Source organism: Cavia porcellus, unplaced genomic scaffold (assembly GCF_034190915.1).
Source record: "Cavia porcellus strain 051 isolate PalLab524CR breed Dunkin Hartley unplaced genomic scaffold, mCavPor4.1 scaffold_60, whole genome shotgun sequence".
In the NCBI taxonomy this organism is placed as follows: domain Eukaryota; kingdom Metazoa; phylum Chordata; class Mammalia; order Rodentia; family Caviidae; genus Cavia; species Cavia porcellus.
In genome coordinates this window covers 2,763,186-2,770,780 of record NW_026947543.1, presented here as the reverse complement: position 1 = coordinate 2,770,780, position 7,595 = coordinate 2,763,186, and positions in this window count along the sequence as shown.

Genomic DNA, 7,595 nt, shown 5'->3' with positions numbered 1-7,595 from the left:
GAGCATGTCATATCCATGTCTCTTTACAAAAGATTTTACCTCCTATTTCATAGGAATTACTGTTTCTTTGAAAGGTCACCCTGCACTGAAATAAAGATTATCCCTCCATTCCTCATTCTGCTTGAAACCACATCCTTTGTTAGTTATATTGTCTTACGCAGAAACACTTGGAGATGACTACAGCAAGAGTTTCCCATTGGTGGAATTTCCACAGACACACATGAAGTAATACTGCACAACTTCAAGTGAAGTGCACTGTCCCTTGACAATGGCAAGTCTGGGAAAACCTCTAGTAACTGAAAATCTTAGAAAGTCTGAAAGTGAGTGAATGAAAATGGGCCTCTCCACATTAAGACAGGGACTCTCCTGAAGCACACATTTGTGGAAAAATAATTATGAGAGACGAATGAACTCCCAAAACGGAATGGAAATTTTCTTGTTTAGGCCTAGAACGCTATGGCCTGGAGCCCTGTGGTTCTAACTGGATGAGCAAAGTGTGAGCAGAGATCAAAGTAAAACACACACCATTTAGGCAACTCGATATTTAACCAGGTGTCCAGAGTAGTGGCAAACTGTACTTGTGTCAATTTGCTCAAATCCTGTCTTCACAAGAAAGTACATTCCAGCACGACCAGTGACTAGAGGAGGACACATTTAAAGGACTTGTAAAAAAAAGTCCAACACTCAATTTAGTGCAACACTGAATTTAGATGAAAAGTAGCAGAGTCTGTTAGTCTTTCAAGATTTAATAGGAGAAACTGATAACATGTAATAGCTGTTACATGAATAACTTCAGAGCTTTTGGAGAGGTCTAAATCACTATGAGTGAGGGCTTCCCTGACTCCCAAAGTTAAAAATAGTAAAACAAACAATTTGAAAAACCAATCAACCAATTAAATACAAACAGTAGGTCCAAAGGGTTTCACTGGTTTTAAAACCACTTATGGAATGCACAACTATTGATGAGGGTTACTCTGCATTCTGCTTTACTCAGGCCCGGTACATGAGCAACTGTGAAAGCAAAATTCAAAATGTTATGTGAAGTGACCATTTCATTGGTGAAACCATGACCCAATAGACATTTTCTCTTTTGAAACTCTGGACATTATCCACATATGTTCTCAAAGGGAAGGAATACACAGGATTTAGATTGATAATTTTTTCACTATTTTGTGTTCCACCAGATTTATTTGAAGATCTCCTGTCCTGCATCCACTGCATAATGCAGAAGGCCACACATAGGACAACCAACATGAGAACTTCACTGCTACAGCCTGATTAAATCACCATGAGAATATAATTTTCCTTTCATCATAAAAGATTTTTACATCAAATTAATCAGCTCTCTTGCTTTCCCATGTTTTTCCCTGGTTTTTGTACCTTGAAATGGGTGTGCACTCTTCTCAGTCTTCATCTCCATCTTCCCCCGTATTTCCAAACATATTCATCTGGGAAACATGTGAAGATCTTATTCAGTGCTTGTTTCATTGTTTTCAAATATCTGCCCTTGAAATTCAACTTCCACCACTGTCTCTCATATCCAAAGCTATGTGCTTGCACAGGATTTCTGCTGAGAAATTTCACAGAAAGCTCATACTGCAGGTTAATGATTCCAGCAAGTCTTGACTGAATAGCTTAGGGAACAGGACTCAGCCAAATGACAGACATGACAAGGGAAAAGCATATGCTCAAGGATAGGACATGTCAGAGTACATCTGTCAGGCCCTGGCATATTTCATATCCCATTGAAAGTACTTCCATGTGTAGATTGGAAAGCATTTCCATCCCCAAATTCTGAGTAGTGAAGCCTTCAGTGAGAATCCTGTGGCATACCAGGCCAAGAATATTCATCCTATTTAAATCTTGCCCTACAAGGTCCTCTGTGATATTGAGGTCTCCATGGCAATGCCCAGCATTGTGACTCAGGTCTCCTACTGCACACTTGTATCCTAGAGCCTAAAGACCAGCTCACAATGGTGCTCAGCCAATCACAGCCCAGTGTGGTTGCCTGGCAACCACAAGCTTGTGGCTTTCTGTGAACTGTTTCAGCCCAACTCTGCAGCTTTCCACCTCATACAACCACAGCCATTCCAATCATGCAGTATTTGATTAGCCTCTCTATGTTGCCTCAGAATTTTTTTTACAGTTGTAGTGATCAAGAAAATTTGACATATTTTGAGAAGTGGAGGGAAGTAATTGAAAGACCTTTTGGTCTGTCTGTGGTCGATGTGTTCCAAACTTGACTACACCAGTCTTTTAAATTTTCAAACCTAGAGCCTAAAATCCACCTCACAGTGATGTTCAGCCAATCTCAGCCCAGTGTGGTTGCCTGGCAACCACAAGCCTGTGGATTTCTGTGAACAGTTTCAGCCCAACTCCGCAGCTTTCTACCTCATACAACCACAGCCATTCCAATCATGCAGTATTTGATTAACTTCTCTAAGTTGCCTCAGAATTTTCTTTGAAGTTGTGGTGACCAAGCAAATTTGACATATTTTGACAAGTGGAGGGAAGTAATTGGCTCTGTCTTTAGCTCTGTTGGTGGTACATGGGGTCCAAACCTGAGTAGCCCAGTCTATTCAATTTTCAAACTTAGAAAGCCAAATGTTTCAGGGAGGAACGAAAATGCCACAATGATTTGTGTTCTGCCAAGTTTCTGGTGGCTTGGGAAGCAAACTTGCAAACCATACATGCAGTCTCTGCTGGATTACTGCCACCATGGTAGTATCAGTTAGCACTAAAAGCCAGCAACCAAAAGATGAGACCCAAAATGAAAGTGAATCCTTGCAGTGCATGAATATTTGGAGTGCCTGCTTCAACTATCCAGCTTCCTTGGGGTTCACTTGTCTGCAATAGATATTTCTAGGAGGTCTGCAGCCATTCCAGCATAACCCTGAACACTAAACATGAGGTACTAGCTCAATACCTAAACCAACATAATGCTAGATAGCTTGTCACCAGCAGGTTTTCCCAGAATTCAAATGTAACATGGTGAAAGGGAAACCCTTAGAAAAGGGATGTCACTTCACATAACATTTTGAATTTTGCTTTCACCGTTGCTCATGTACCAGGCCTGAGTAAAGCAGAATGCAGAGTAAGCCTCATCAATAGTTGTGCATTCCATAAGTGGATTTGGAACCCATAGATCTCAGACATACCAAAAGGTTTTCCAATTACTTCCCTCCACTTCTCAAAATATGTCAAATTTTCTTGATCACTACAACTGTAAAAAAAATTCTGAGGCAACATAGAGAGGCTAATCAAATACTGCATGATTGGAATGGCTGTGGTTGTATGAGGTGAAAAGCTGCAATATTGGGCTGAAACAGTTCACAGAAATCCACAAGCTTGTGGTTGCCAGGCAAACACACTGGGCTGTGATTGGCTGAGTACCATTGTGAGCTGGAATTTAGGCTCTAGGATACAAGTGTGCAGTAGGAGATCTGAGTCACAATGCTGGGCGTTGCCATGGAGACCTCAGTGTCACAGAGGACCTTGTAGGGCAAGATTTAAATAGGATGAATATTCTTGGCCTGGTATGCCACAGGCTTCTCTCTGAAGGCTTCACTGCTCAGAATTTGTGGATGGAAATGCTTGCCAATCTACACATTGATGTACTTTCAATGGGATATTAAATATGCCAGGGCCTGTCAGATGACATCTTCCATGTCCTATCCTTGAGCATGCACTTTTTCCTTGTCATGTCAGTCATTTGGCTGAGTCCTGTTCCCTAAGCTATTCAGTCAAGACTTGCTGGCATCATTCACCTGCAGTATAAGAGCTTTCTGTGAAATTTCTCAGCAGAAATCCTCTGCAAGCACATAGCTTTGGATATGAGAGACAGTGGTGGAAGTTGAATTTCAAGGGCAGATATTTGAAAACAATGAAACAAGCCCCGAATAAGATCTTTACATATTTCCCAGATGAATATGTTTGGAAATACGGGGGAAGATGGAGATCAAGCCTGGGAAGAGTGCACACCCATTTCAAGGTACAAAAACCAGGGAAAAACTTGCGCAAGCAAGAGAGCTGGTTAATCTGATGTAAAAATCTTTGATGATGAAAGGAAAATTATATTCTCATGATGATATAATCAGGCTGTAGAAGTGAAGTTCTCATGTGGGTGGTCCTATGTGTGGCCTTCTGCATTGGGCAGTGGATGCAGGACAGGAGATCTTCAAATAAATCTTGTGGAACAGAAAATACTGAAAAAAAAATTCAGCCAAAATCCTGTGTATTCCTTCCCTTTGAGAACATATATGGATAATGTACGAAGTTTCAAAAGAGAAAATGTCTATTGGGTCATGGTTTCAACAATGAAATGGTCACTTCACATAACATTTTGAATTTTGCTTTCACATTTGCTCATGTACCAGGCCTGAGTAAAGCAGAATGCAGAGTAAGCCTCATCAATAGGTGTGAATTCCATAAGTGGTTTTAAAAGCAGTGAAACCCTTTGAACCTAGTGTTTGTATTTAATTGGTTGATTGGTTTTTCAAATTGTTTGTTTTACTATTTTTAAGTTTGTGAGTCAGGGAAGCCCTCACTCATAGTGATTTCGACCTCTCCAAAAGCTCTGAAGTTATTCATGTAACAGCTATTACATGCTATAAGTTTCTCCCATTAAAACTTGAAAGACTAACAGACTCTGCTACTTTTCATCTAAATTCAGTGTTGGGCTAAATTCAGGGTTGGACTTTTTACAAGTCCTTTGAAATGTGTCCTCCTCTAGTCACTGGTCGTGCTGGAATTTACTTTCTTGTGAAGACAGGATTTGTTCAAATTGACAGAAGTACAGTTTGCCACTACTCTGGACACCTGGTTAAATATCCAGTTCCCTAAATGGTGTGTGTTTTACTTTGATCTCTGCTCACACTTTGCTCATCCAGTTAGAACCACAGGGCTCCAGGCCATAGCGTTCCAGGCCTAAACAAGAAAATTTCCATTCCGTTTTGGGAGTTCATTCGTCTCTCATAATTAATTTTTCCACAAATGTGTGCTTCAGGAGAGGCCCTGTCCAAATGTGGAGAGGCCCATTTTTTATTCACTCACTTTCAGACTTTCTAAGATTTTCAGTTACTAGAGATTTGCCCAGACTTGCCATTGTCAAGGGACAGTGCACTTCACTTGAAATTGTGCAGTATTACTTCATGTGTCTCCGTGGAAATTCCACCAATGGGAAACTCTTGCTGTAGTCATCTCCAAGTGTTTCTGCTTAAGAAAATATAACTAACAAAGGATGAGGTTCCAAGCAGAATGAGGAAAGGAGGGATTATCTTTATTTCAGTGCACGTTGACCTTTCAAAGAAACAGTAATTCCTATCAAATAGGAGGTAAAATCTCTTGTAAAGAGACATGGATATTACACGCTCAACTTTATGTCACTTTTTTTAAAACGCCAAGGGCATTTGAGAAATTCTTGGCTGCTGAATTGTCCCTTTTTGCAAATTTCTCTTAGGTAAGACACTCCAGTTTCTTCAAACCATGGTACAGTTCCTTCCATGTAAAAAACCAAAGCAAAAAACAAAATAAATTAAAACAAAACCCATCAAATTACATTTGAGAGCACACAATTGCTCAGCAGGCCCACTATTCAAGAAGCTAGAGGTACAGAATCCTCAGCCTTCAGCCCATGGCCTGAAGTTTTGTCTCAATCATGGCCCCTCAATTCCCTGGCATGTCCACATTAACTCATGAATCTTTACTCATTTCCTCTTCAAATGCACAGGATCCAATATATTTGAACCCTGTTCACCTGGGCTGTAACCATCCCAGGACACACCAGAGGAAGGGCAGCCACTCCCTTGCCTGGGGCCTTGGAGGTTATCACAATAGAAATGGACACCTGAACAAGGGGAGCCAAAACAAAGAGAGGCATATTCCTAAAGCCTGAAGCACAGAAGCTACCTATAGACCATTAGTGGGATTTCACAAATTATGTAAGAATCTCTGTGCACATGCTTGGCATGGTCCCTCATGCCTATAATCCCAGCAATCTGGGGGCTGAGGTGGATGGATCCTTGGGAGTTCCAGTCCATCTTGGGCAACGAATTTATCTCAAGGCCTCTTTCAACAACTACATAAGATGCTGTTTCCAAAAAGAGGACAACATTAAACTAGACACACTTGGTCTAGGTCCCTGGGTTCACTACATGAGTTGTGGAGTCTAAATATTCCATGCCATGAGAAAATACCTGGGATTTTTAGTGAAAGGGGCATTTGAATCCCTTTTCTAAGGGTTTCCCATTCACCATGTTACAGTTGAATACTGGGAAAATCTGCTGGTGATAAGGTATTGTGTTAATACCTCATGTTTAGTGTTCAGGGTTATGCTGGAATGGCTGCAGACCTTCTTGAAATAGCGATTGCAGACAAGTGAACCCCGAGGAAGCTGGATAGTTGAAGCAGGCACTCCAAATATTCATGCACTGCAAGGATTCTCTTTCATTTTGGGTCTCATCTTCTGGTTGCTGGCTTTTAGTGCTAACTGATACAACCATGGTGGCAGTAATCCAGCAGAGACTGCATGTATGGTTTGCAGGTTTGCTTCCCAAGCCACCAGAAACTTGGCAGAACACAAATCATTGTGGCATTTTCTTTCCTCCCTTGAAACATTTGGCTTTCTAAGTTTGATAAATGAATAGACAAGGCTAGTCAGCTTTGGACCCCATATACCACAAACAGAGCTAAAGACAGAGCCAATTACTTCCCTCCACTTGTCAAAATATGTCAAATTTGCTTGGTCACCACAACTTCAAAGAAAATTCTGAGGCAACTTAGAGAAGTTAATCAAATACTGCATGATTGGAATGGCTGTGGTTGTATGAGGTGGAAAGCTGCGGAGTTGGGCTGAAACTGTTCACAGAAATTCAAAGGCTTGTGGTTGCCAGGCAACCACACTGGGTTGAGATTGGCTGAACATCCCTGTGAGGTGGATTTTAGGCTCTAGGTTTGAAAATTTAAAAGACTGGTATAGTCAAGTTTGGAACCCATAGAATTTAGACATACCAAAAGGTTTTCCAATGACTTCCCTCCAATTCTCAAAATATGTCAAATTTTCTGATCACTACAACTGTAAAAAAAATTCTGAGGCAACATAGAGAGGCTAATCAAATACTGCATGATTGGAATGGCTGTGGTTGTATGAGGTGGAAAGCTGCAGATTTGGGCTGAAACAGTTCACAGAAATCCACATGCTTGGGGTTGGCAGGCAACCACAATGGGCTGTGATTGGCTGAGCACCATTGTGAGCTGGACTTTAGGCTCTAGGATACAAGTGTGCAGTAGGAGACCTGAGTCACAATGCTGGGGGTTGCCATGGAGACCTCAGTGGCACAGAGGACTTTCTAGGGCAAGATTTAAATAGGATGAATATTCTTGGCCTGGTATGCCACAATATTCTCTCTGAAGGCTTCACTGCTCAGAATTTGTGGATGGAAATGCTTGCCAATCTACACATTGATGTACCTTCAATGGGATATTAAATATGCCAGGGCCTGGTAGATGACCTCTTCCATGTCCTATACTTGAGCATACGCTTTTCCCTTGTCATGTCAGTCATTTGGCTGAGTCCTGTTCCCTAAGCTATTCAGTCA